The 12803-nt window shown below is 46.7% G+C and overlaps 1 protein-coding gene across 7 annotated transcripts in view; it reads right to left on the bottom strand.

Moving 5' to 3' along the window:
- The window catches only part of HERC1 (HECT and RLD domain containing E3 ubiquitin protein ligase family member 1), a 167787-nt gene extending 158327 nt beyond the window's left edge, over nucleotides 1-9460 (bottom strand). For 4 of the 7 annotated variants that reach the window (XM_061594928.1, XM_061594927.1, XM_061594926.1 and 1 more), the window contains exon 1: nucleotides 9268-9459. The gene's annotated coding sequence lies outside the window, so the exon portion shown is untranslated. Of the gene's footprint in view, nucleotides 1-9267 lie in introns of all 7 variants that reach the window. The other 3 variants (XM_061594925.1, XM_061594923.1, XM_061594922.1) reach the window with 1 other exon arrangement.
- Between the last annotated feature and the right edge of the window lie 3343 nt (nucleotides 9461-12803).

Below are 12803 nucleotides of genomic sequence, written 5' to 3' on the forward strand. Positions count from 1 at the left end.
TGCACCATTACTCCACTCCCAGCCACTGAACTCTGTAGCTCCTTCCAAGTGATTGTTGGCCTCTCTGTGGCTTCTCTCACAAGTCTCCTCCTTGTTCGAGCCCTGAGTTTTGAGGGATGGCCTGTTCTTGGCAGAGCCTAGGTGGTGTGATGCAGCTTCTGCTTCCTGATTATTGATCCAGCCGTGCTCACTGGGATATCCAAACAGTTGGATGTAATTTGGTACCCTTTTCCTAAGCTATGCATTTGTATTACATTATCTCTCACTTCTGTAGAATGCTCTTTGGTCTTCATTTTCCTTCAGGTCCACAGCCTGACGAATGATCCTTCAACAGTGGGGTTGTTATCCTGGCAATGTGACAGCAACTTTAATGGTTCACAGGCGGAGGCCAGTGGTAAGGTAATGGTGTCCTGGATAGGGCAATTTCTTTCATCTGGGTAAACTGGGAGCTTCCACAGCAAAGGGCCTGAATACTTACGCAAGCAGCATGTTCGTTTTTTATGTTTCTTACAAACATTTCCCAACATAAAACCAATGTCATCTTATAATAATTGATGCTGAGTTTCAGAGTTTCAAAATAAAGTATCATACAGAACAAAATTACAATGTACCATTTGTGATTCAGTAACATGAGAGTAGACAGCTGGTCTAGCACAGTGGGGAGGAGAGCCTGACTGGGAGTCCAGAGTCTGTGAGTTCAAATCCCCGCTCGTGTCTCCTGGGTGTCGAGGGCCAGCTAAAGATCATCCGCACAGTGAGTGGCTCAGGGGTTACATGCAGCCGTGGGCAAGCAGCATAGTCCCAAGGAATCCAGTTGCCCCCCAGCTGGCAGTTGCGGACCAGGAAGGGGCTGGCTTGTGCAGCTGTGGCAAGATCAATACCTGACGGAATGCCTCTCCCAATACAAACCCACCCATACGCTACGCTCAACATCCAAGGCCCTCCTCCGGGTGCGTACTGCAAGGGAAGCTGGGAGTCTGGCAACAAGGGAGAGGGCCTTCTCAGTGGTGACCCCCAAATTATGGAATGATCTCCCTGATGAGGTGTGCCTGGCGCCCACACTGTTATCTTTTCGGCACCAGGGCAAGACTTTCCTCTTCTCCCAGGCATTTTGGCATGTGTTTTAAATTGTTTTTAAAAGATGTGTTTTTAAATTTGTATATTTGTTTTTAATGTTTTAAGTTATTGTAAACCGCCCAGAGAGCTTCGGCTATGGGGCGGTATATAAATACAATAAATAAACAAACAAACAAAACAAACAAAGCTGGGGAGGACTAGCCTCAGAGGGAGGCAATGGTAAACCCCCTCTGAATACCGCCTACCATGAAAACCCTATTCATAGGGTCGCCATAAGTCAGGATTGACTTGAAGGCAGGCCATTGCCATTTCAATATGAGAGAATCTGATTACTTTTGCAAGGCACTGTAATGAAGCCATAAGCTCCTCAAGACATGGCTCTGTCTTTTTTGCTTATGTTGCTCTGACATGGATGGCACTATATAAACAAAGAAGAATCACCACAACGTTGTGTTCAATACAGCTGCCAGCCAATTGTTGCCACATTTTTTTAGAATTCCAATTCACAAATTTCTAAATGAAGTACAAATCCTACTACAGAATCTATAGCTCTCATTTAAACTTCTTCATAAGGCTTGAAACAAATATCTGAAGGCAATGAGGGGTGTTTGGCTTCTGCTGACAAACAAAAAAAGCTTTTCAAACTGTGAACTCATATAGTCTTTAAATCTGCCACGCTCTAGGGCTGCACCTGAAAGCTTGCTCCAGCCACAGCCCTTAGAAGGACAAAGGCCAAGCCAAAGGGCATTTCTCCGCTAAACTCAAGGCCAACTCACACGCACCCAGCAACGTGGTAAAGCTCAGATCAGTTGCCATCTCTGGCGGGCAAGATCGCTCTTGTGAATATTCTAACACTTTGGTGACACAAGAAAAACACAGAGGGCCTTTTTTTTTTTTTGCAAACTGCTTAGAGGTCTTCACATCCAAGCAGTATTTATTTTTTGTTAAATAAAATAAATAATAAATAAATAAGTGGGGAACCTCAGCTGAGCATGGTCTGGAAAAGTCAGCTGAGCTACACGGTCCCAAGTTACTGTCTCAACACACTGAAGCAGTCACACAAACAAAGCTTCACCACACTGGGAAGTATTTTAAATGTCTAGGTAACATGAGAGAGACAGACAGAGAGAGAGATTTGTTTGTGTTAAGTGCCAGCCTTGCAAACATGAAAGACAGAACTAAAAACCCTAAGCACAATTTTCAAATGTTTACACATCTGGGCAATTAAAGATGGGCAACACACCAAAAACAGTTGTGTGAATCAGGCAAGCGGCCTATGCCGGCTCAAACAGGCTACCCTAGAATATGGTCCTACCACCAACCACCACCAGAGAGGGGTTTACTACTGAGATAATCTTATTTTGCTCCTCCTCCAAATAATTCCTAAAACTACGTTCTTCTCTTTCATCTTCAATGAGAGACTCATGCAACAGGCAAAGATCTTTAAAACCCTGAACATATAACATCAATTTAGTGATTCTGGAAATATCTGCATTTAGGCTGCGAGTGGCAGCTGTGTATGTATTTCCAGGTTCACGGCCGCTCACACCACAAAAGATTGGACTCTAGTACCATCGTCATCACCAGCAAAACAAACACTTATTTAAAATCCAATGGCTGATAAGCTGACAAAACGGTCTGTCACTTCTCCAGAAGGTTGGAAAATAAATTTGCTGGAGATATTCTCCGTGAAAATCAGATACACAGGGCTATGTTTTGAGAACAGCAACAACAAAAATAAACTTTTCGGCAGCCCCTAAAGATATGTCCATTTTTTAAGTGTTGCCGGAAGCACTCACTCTCTAACACACACACATGCAAACACATTAACGCTCTTAGCAAAGCCTGGAAAAAAACTATTGTCTTCCTGGTCTGTTTATTGCTCTGTCACTTGTTCAAAGCTTCTTTAGCCTCTTGCTGACATGAAAATATTGCATCTATTTCAAGAAAGACACTTCGCTGTTGCTCATTCATTGACAAGATTATTAAAAGTTCTTCTTCAACACAAGAAGAAACTGAAAGAACAGCAGCCTGCACAGAGCAAGCCTAGGCACATATCTGGCATGGGCTCTGCAGAGCGTTCCTGGAGTAATGAGGAAGAGGAGATCTGGGACCCGGAGGAGGGACCCAGTGGGTTACACAGCAGGAGGCTGGAATAAGAGAAAGCTTCAGCACTTAAGGCAGTTACAGCTCAGCCCCCTTAGTTTCCCTTCCAAGTGAAGAAGCACTGCTGTCTGACAAGGAGCCGGCCCCTCTTCCCCCTCCCTTGCCACCCCAGATGCCTCCACTGCAGGGGGGAGGAATCGGAGGCTGGACCAGAGACAGTGTCCGAGGAAGATCTGCTGTGACCCAGGCTGGGAGGGGAAGCATACAGGAGGGCAACACCAACGATGAGGACTGGGGCTATGAACTTGGGGAAGGGACTAGCAGAGAGGAGAGTTCACAGCGCGCCCAGACCCGTCACCGACAGCTCATTCCCACCGATCCAGGCCCCCCTGAAGAAGAGCAACAAGGACTGTCAGAGGCTGCTCCGTTAGACACGCCCCCCTCGCCCATGCCGCCACTGTGTCCACCTGACGTTTCCCAGCCAAGTGCCCCTCAGCTTCCCACGCTTGAGCAGGCAGTCAGCCCCCACCCATCGGAGGGGGAAGGTGAGGTCCAACCCCCATTGCCCCTCACTCGGAGGTGTCAGAGGCTGGAAATTCAACAGACGGAGTTGAGGAGGAGCCTTCATTTACGCACGAAAGCCAAGCCTACTTAAGTTGATCCAGGGAAGGGGCCAGAAATGCTTAGTCAGTGTTAGTTCCAGGCAAAAGGTCCTAGAAATTTTAGTTAGGTTAATGAGGCGCACTGCTTTTGATGTATCTATAATTGGAATAAAAACAGGAAAAAACACAGATGCATCTGAGACCCGGTCCTTCGACTTTGGACAGGACAAGATTTGCCTGGCCTGCCTCTACCCCCGTCACCAAGGACACGCCAGCAGATGCACAGACAGGCACAATTACCAGCCACTCTTCGCCCTGTTTGTAGGAGTGCCCGCTTGCCAACCCAGTCCCATTCAGAGACACCTTCCCCATGCAAATGGAGAGCCCGCCCTCAACCTTCTCGGGGGGCATGGCTAGTGGCTGCAACAATGTCTTAGCTTGAGTAGTCATGTTCTGTACTGCTATGAAGAGATGCAGATCCTGTGTAACCTGTAAGCTAATTGATGAAATGCTCTAAGCTGAAATTCCACATTAAACATAGTGGAGAAACACACAAGTGCATCTGAGTCTGAATCCAACAGAGTTGGTCAGAATGTAGCGCTGCGGGGTTTCCAAACCTATCTCAAATTGAGGGAATTTTCTGGGGAGCGAGGGAATTTGTAATGGCAGCCAGAAGGGCCTATGCTTGCAGGAAGCAAACTATGTTTACTAATGGACCCTAAACAAGGGGTTGCATTATACCATCACTGGCCCATCTAGGCCAGGATTGCCTAACCTGATCATCTTTCCAGGGTCTCGAGAGGCAGAGGTCTCTCTCAGTCCTTTAATGGGACATGCCAGAGACTTAACCTTAGACCTTACATGCTCCGCTATTGTAGCTTTAGTTTTGACATCTAACAAGTATTGACCAAGTCCCTTCCATAAAGCATTTACAGGTTTCATTTTTAATCCACATAGACCTAAGAGCCTTCAAGTGCACTTAAGTCCAGTTAATAAGAACCTGCAACCCTTCACTTACAGAATGTACGTGTTTCAGACCCCCTTTTAATTTACATAATGCTAATTTACACAATCAACACAAGGTGCATTCAAAATGTCAAACTACCCAGCACAGGCAAAAGATTGTGCCAAAGACTCTTTTTAAATATTACTGTGCATCATCTTCAATGTTCCAGAAAGGAACAGAGTTGCCTGGAAACATTCCAACTTGCTTGATGACACTGGATCCATCACAAGAGGCAGCCATGGAAGAGCGGCTGCAATTGGCCAGTACCCAGGCCTCAAGCAGCCCTTCCATTGATCGGTCAACACCAGAGCTATTGGGTTCAAGGATGAAGACCTCTTCGTCTTCTGACACCACCCAAATAGTTACTACTATTTATCTCATTCCCCTTTGGACTGTCCTCACTCTGACAGCGGTGTTATGTTTGACAGCCCTCAGGAAAAGAAGCACCCTGCATTTTGAAGGCTGTTTTCACACACGCGTGATCACCACCACATGGCCACAATGATGACACCATGAGTAGAGGTTTCACATCATCTCAATGATTTTGAACGCAGGAAGTAGTACAATGCCAGTAATACATGTACAATCCAGCCGCAAGAAAGATAATCTGGAGGTTCATATGCCAGAGTTCCCACACACACTGCATGCACAGGACTCAACCATGCAGAGAAGAAACTGCTGACACAACCTTGCGGCAACCTTGTGAATAAGGGTTAATCTAGAGACATTGGCATGGTTTGTACATCACACTAAGCCAAACCATGGTTGAGCACGTCACCCAATCCCAGGCTGTGGTTTAGCTCTCCCCAGACTAACCACAGCTGTAACAAAGGTTTGTCTGATGGCTTACAGCTTGTCATTTGTCAGAAAGCGCTAAATCACAAGCGCTGGGTTAGACAACATGCTGAGCCACGCTATGGCTGAACTCCCCAGGGCAAAGCAGCAAAACAACTGGGGAGGAGCAAAGCAGCCAAGATTTCCTCTCCTGAATCCCACTTCCTTGTGCTAAGCCACGTTTGGCTTAGAGTGACAAGAAGACCAAGCCATAGAAAAGTTAAATGGTCACACAGATGTTAACAGCGAGCCAATGAGTCTAGGCCTAAATTAGGCTTCTCACTAGCAATTTTTTAAAAATCCACTCCCCGCTCACACAGGAAGAAAAAATAATCCTCCAGAGCAGCTTTCACTAATTTGGTGCCCTCCAGATGTTTTGGACTACAACTCTCATCAGCTTTAGCAATACCAAGCCATATAATGCTGGGGTTGATGAGACCACGGTGATGGGAGTTGTCGTCTGAAACAACTGCAGGGCTGGCGAAGGCTGCGCCTGGGAACTACAATTAGCTAGAGGACTCGTTGGACTTAAATGAAATTGGTACCCTTTATAGGTATGGAAATGAGCTTGAATTGCTCACTAAAGCGCTGGTCTTAAGCGAATGAGTGGTGACTTTTGGGCCGCACGCACCCGCACATTGCTCATTCACTTTAAACCATTGTTTAAACTATGGTTTAAAGTGACATGCAAATCAGGCTAATGTACTCAAAACATTTAAACAACTGAAACAAGGAAAATTAAACTGTACAGACTTTTCAATAATTCCCTGGCATCCTATTGGGAGGATATGACTGGTTTTATGTGCAGTTTTACATGCTGTTCTTCTTGTCTTATCTGCTGTTAGATAAATAAAGCTTTTGAAAATAAATAAATAAAATATATACAATCCATAACATCCACTACTCAATTAAGAGCTAAAATAAGTTACAAAAAAGAGCCAGTGTGGTGTAGTGGTTAAGGTGTTGGATTACGACCTGGGAGACCAGGGTTCGAATCCCCACATAGCCATGAAGCTCCCTGGGTGACCTTGGGCCAGTCACTGCCTCTCAGCCTCATGAAAACCCTATTCATAGGGTCGCCATAAGTCGGAATCGACTTGAAGACAGTACATTTACATTTATGTCTATATCCTAATTATCATTCCCCTGTACTGGGCATGGTAATTAATCAAACAAAACCTTTACCACTAAAGTATTTGGAATTAATCAAAGACTATGCCATTAAAGTACTTGGAACTTGCCTAAGTTTATCTGAGGAGAGGAAAGATCCCTGGAGTTTGATTGCCCTGGTACCTGTACAGATCTGATGGTGGTATCTGGTACCTAGAAAAGGGCAATGTTGGTGCCCAAAATTCTGAGGCCAGTTCCTAAAAGTGTGCTGCCAGCATCTGGGTATTTGAAGTTATTTTCCAGTTACTCAGCTGGTTAAAAACCTCTATAACAAAAAGGCTTGAAACTACAGAATAGTTTAGAAGAGCAAGCTTCAATATATGAATAAGCTGGTATCAGAGACCCAGTTCATGAACGTATCACCATCAACACTGCAAGAAGCCCAACAATGTTATGGAGGGCAGTCACGGGAATACAAGGCAAATAACCTCTCTTGTCTAACTGACACCAAAATGCTTGTTACAACTTTAGGTAGGGAAATTCAGATGTTGTATTTGGACCAAAATTGTTATATAGGGCTCAGTGATGTTTACAGGAGAACATCTAACAGAGCAGTTGCATTGCAGGGAAAAGAACTATCCAAAAGAGCCACCAGATTTGTTCTGGAAATTTGTGGAGTAACAGACAGCTCCTCAGCAATAAAGGGGAGCTCACAACCATCAGGTGGAGGTATGCAAATTCCACTGGAAAGACCAACACAGATAGATAATTTAAACCAGGGGAGGGCTACTGGTAGATATCTGGGTGAAACACAGGAAACTGCTATTTGTTTTACAAATAACAATATGAGGCTAGGCTGCCAAAAAGGCGGCGGCTACCCAGGAATAAATGACTGTGAGCTCAGTTCAATTCTGGTACTGAAAACAAATGCATAGGCCCAGAATGCTCTCAAAAAGAACCTGTTCTTTAATTCTAATTGTATGTCTTTTACAATGAGCTCTGCTAGATCTTAGGGTTCAAGTAAAAACAAAGTAGATCTGACAAGCCTCAAATCTGCCCACCCCAGTTTCAACAGCCTCCCAGCTATGTGTGAGCTAGTCACTGCTGCAGTAAGCCTTGGAGAATGTCTAGTGGGGAACCTCAAAATGTTTTTTCATTTTATTTATTTATGGGGTGCAGTAATGATACTGCTCTGCATTACTGCACTAAGCACTGCAGATTAACCATATCATACCAAATAAAAAAAACTTCTGTGGAAGGATACACACAAACCCTCATGGCCAGCCATTCCACCCTCCAGGCCTAGACGGCACACCATGCGTATGACAAAATGTGCCACCTCAATTGTCCACTGCAAGCAAAAATTGCGGACCAACACATCCTGGGGAGCTTTTGTGGAAGCAAGTCCAGTGACAGGTTTTGCTGGTGACTGTCATTTCAGACAACCCATTCATGAGACACATGATCAGCAGAGGCTGGTTCATTAGGGCAAGTGGAGTACCGCCCTGCCAAGTTCAGTCTGCCTCCAGCCAGCCCCCTACCTCCTCAAGCACAACCACTCTAGGAGGTGGCACTGGCTGGCAGCTTCCTTCTCCTCCTTAGTCTCAGGATTACCCTTGTAGTACTCAGCAGAGGTGAGAAAGGGGACAAAAGCAGAATTAGTTGGCTCTGCCTGTCCTTGGCTCTGGCTTGGGCTCCTTGATATCCGCACCACCAGTCCCAGTGAGCATCAGCCACCACTGTGCTTGATTCAGTTGGGGCTCTTGTACCAAAAAAAGAGAGAGAGAAACAGCAACAAGAACAATCCCACAGCGTGGCGATGTGAATTGCCTTTCTGCCTCCCAACGTAGGAAGCTGGGGCAGGGCTTTTGCTACTGAGACAGGAGACCTGGAATAGGTGCCACGAGCCCCTGTTCATCCCCAGAAACCTTCCTCTCTCCCTCCCTCAAACTTGGCTCTAGATCTTACACCCCTGGGGGGAGGCCCTGTGCACACTGCTACCCTGTCACACATGCCATGCCAACCGATAGAGCAAGCACGGAAGTCACGCCAGCAGCGACGGCACCGCCACAAACAAGAATAGGAGCAAGATGACGACGAGGATGGTGGCCCTGACATAAGAACAACCATCAATGACGAGATCGTTATTAGCAGCAATAATAATAATAATAATAATAATAACAACAACAACAACAACAGTGGCATAAGGGCAATCCATAGTAAGATCAATAGTAAGAACAACAACCCTGATGGGCAGTGCCATGAAAAAATCCATGGCAAAGAGCATTAACAAAGATGATGATGATGATGGTGTGACGATGATGATGGTCGATGCACAAATGAATCCACACGTCACCGACGGGTGGCGGTGAAAATGACGACCCCCCACCACCACCCCTCCCCTGCTGGGCTTATGGAAGGGGGCGACCCCACCCCACCCCCGGGCCCGCCCCGGCCCTCTTCTCCCTCCCCCTCCGCCCTCCGCGCGGGCGCTTCTGGGTGACGCCGAAAGCCCTCCGGGCTCCCGTTTACCGAGGTCCGCTCCGGGCGAGGCTGGCGGGATGCGCGGCGGCCCGTCTCGTCCCGGGATACTGCGTGGGCGGCGGCGGCGGCGGCGGCGGCGGCCCTTCCCCTCCGCCTCCTCTTCCTGCGGCGGTGGTGGCTTGTCAGAGAAGAGGAAACATGACGCGGGGAGGGGGAGAAGCGGCAAAATCTCGCGAGACTTCTTTCGCAGCCTCGCGAGATCCGGCGGCGGGCGGCGGCTCTTTCTGCCGTTGCTGCTGCCTGTCTTCCAGCTCTTCGCCGCCCCCTGGCGTCAGGTGCCGGGAGAGGCGGCCGGGGCGGGCGACGCGCCTCCTGCAGGACGGCGGTGGCACCGGGCTGGCACGTGTCACAGCCAGGGCTGGGAAAGCATCGTTGTTATAACCGTAATAAAACGTTCTACAGTACTTTGTGCTGTCATTTATTTATTATTTCTTAAAATTTATATGCCGCTTGATTGTAAAAAAAAAAAAACACCTCTAAGCGGTTTAGAAAAGAAGTTGGCCTTATCATAGTTTTATTGTTCCTTTTATTTATTTTTTTGTTTTACTTACCTTTATATCCCGCTTTATCTTTTTTTTTTAAAGGAGGGAACCAAATCAACAAACAAAAAGATGACAAAACGCCAGTCATGTACATTTATAGACACTGGTGAGGCTGCCAGAGTGGGAAAGCCATTCTACTGCATCAGCATCTCCAGGTAAGGCTGGGAGGGGACCCTGCCTAAAATCCTGGAGAGCTGCTGCCAGTCAGTGTCGGCAAGCCTGAGCAAGAGGGACCAATGATTTGAGCCAGTGTAAGGTGACTTCCTCTGTATCCCAGGAGCAGCTCTTGGGAGTGGGGGTTTAAGGGGATAGGAAAGGAGGGTGACAAGGAGAGGTGCCCGCACTAGAGGCATAGTTGGATGCCATCCATCATTATGGTTACTAATTATTTACACACTGTGTATTTATTATTAGAATCATAGAGTTGTAGGCGTTCCTGTATCCCATCTGGCTCTACCCCCTGCTCCATGCAAGAAATCCAGAGCGAACCTGGAGAATTCTCAATGGCTGTTCTTCACTTGAAGGCCTCCAGGAACAGAGCCTCCCCCCCCATTCCCCTGGGGAACTGTCTCCATTGTCCAATGGTGCTTACTCTCACAAAGTAGTTTCTAATGTTCAACCAAAATCTACCCTCCCGTAACTTGAGCGCATTCGATCTAATGCTGCCCTATGGGACACCTGTTGGGTATGTTTCATGACAAATATCTTGAATAACCTTCGCCAATGTAATGCCCTTGGGGGGGGCTTAGCCCCCATCAGCCCCAGCCACAATAGCCAATCCGGCAAATGATGGAAACTGGAAATTCCATTCTGATGGAAATTTAAGTTAAAACATTTCAAGAACACCTTCTTTCATCGGGAAAGGCTGCTCTGTGGAGCTTCTGGTGTCTCTAAACAAATCAAGCCTGCAAGCAAACACCATGTCTGTCTAGTAGACGCAGTTACTACAATACTAGGAGTTATTAGTGGTGCATGCAGACATAGCAAGAGGCCTTGAAGAGGGCTATCTTGTTCCCCACTCAGTCTTCTTTCCGGCAAACTGCATTCAACCCAGTTCTTTCAGCCTTTCCTCAGAGGGCCTACATCTTCTATCTTCATATCGCTTTATCTATATCCTTCTTAAAGTGCAATACCCAGAACTGGACACAGATGAGGTCTGAACAGGGTTACCTGGTCAGAAGCATCCAAAACCCTGGGATTTTAGGGGCGGGCCCTAGTGATGTCATCGGGCAGGCCCTAATAATTTCATCAGCCGCAGTTGCTTGGAGCATACCACTCAAACAAAAAAAAATTCTCTGATTGGAAATTAAGATACAAATCTTAGCTAAATGAGAGGGTTCCCAGGTCCAGCTGAAGTGACAGGATCATTCCTTCTCACCTGCTTAGAGATCCTGGGTAAGGAATATTTAATCAAAGGTTATTTGAAAGGCGATGCCTCTGCGGCACCAATATTGGCCCAGTCACTTGGCTTCCTTATTACCATATTATGAAGAACTCTTGGTTCATTTATCATAACAGAAGAGGGCCCATTTTCCTTCTCAACATATTTGAAAGGGGGTGTATAAAAGAGGACATTGATGGCCTCTGCTTTGGACCAGCTAGGCCACAGCATTTCCATAAGGCCTCCATGACATGCACACAAACACACAGACCAGGGTGGCTAACCTCCTGTTTGAGGGCCTGATATGGGCCCCAAGCAACTTTTTTCTAGTCCCCCAAGATCCCACCAATTTCAGCAGCAGCAGCAAAAAAATAAATTGGCCAATAACCCTGCTTCTCTGTGTGGGTGCACCTCTCTTGTTTGCGTGTGTGCTTTGGGATACCCACTGACCACTAGCTTCTCCTCACCCTGAGGGTTTGCCAAGAGTGAATATGCTGCTCAGGCACATCCCTGACGTGGGGCACAGTGATTCTTCTTGTAACCCTGAGGGCAAGTAGCATAGTGCAGAATCTTGGACTCTAGTTCACAAAAGCTTATGCCCTAATAAATGTATTCCTCTTCAAGGTGCTACATAGCTTGCTGTTTTTACTGCAACAGACTAACACAGCAACCCCACTAAAGAAGCTTGTTTTTAAAAAACAAATAAAAGTATCTTAGATCGTGTTTGTGTTCAAAGAGATGCATGCGTTTGTCAAGCATGCCGAAGAAGTTCACATTTGCTCAGGGCGTACCTGTCACCTTCTCCCAAACCGTGGGCATCCAGGAGCGAGAGGCTGCCAAGGGGGAGGGAAAGGGTCTGCCCTCAACTACATTTGCTCTCCATCTCTCTCAGCAGTCATGATTTATAATTAGCCTTTGGCTCTCTTCAGTCTCAGCTTGAGGTATGGGGTTGCTTCAGAAATGCTTATTCATGAACATCCTGCAAAATTACATCCCAGCACAGCTGGGAGGAAGAGACGGTATTAGATCATGAGCTTGGCTCAGTAGCAAGAGGAGGCAGTCCAGGGCTTCAAGATCCCCAGATTAGAATCCTAAGAAATCCAACCAGGACTTGTATTACTCTAAGCCCCATGTCCGTAAGGCAGTAGGCAGGCTATGGCAGCCATTCTCAGAGTTATTTATTTAACAAAATCTATATAACGATTGCCAGTAGAACCTCTAAGGTGTGATTTAAAAAGATTTGTAATGAAAATGTAGCCACTATGATCCGAGTTACAAAGAATTGCAACCAGGTGTAAAGATGGATGTGTGCACACACACGCACCATTGGAAACTCCCAGAAAATATTACCATCATAGGATCTGCCGGGCACTAGTCTTGAGCGTAGTTACCGCGAAGGTTAATCCAGCCCTGATGCAGTTAAAAGGAACCTGTTGAGGAATGGCAGCAGCAGAATAAACTCATGACGCAAGGCCCAGTTGCCCTGACCTTAGGCAGGCACCCAAGACAGAGAATGGGCAAGGGAAGGAGCAGGCACCTTTGCAGGCAGAAGGCCCCAGGCTCAATTCCCAGCGGCATCACCAGGTGGACCACTAGCCTGA

This window comes from Rhineura floridana, chromosome 14 (genome assembly GCF_030035675.1).
Source record: "Rhineura floridana isolate rRhiFlo1 chromosome 14, rRhiFlo1.hap2, whole genome shotgun sequence".
NCBI lineage: Eukaryota > Metazoa > Chordata > Lepidosauria > Squamata > Rhineuridae > Rhineura > Rhineura floridana.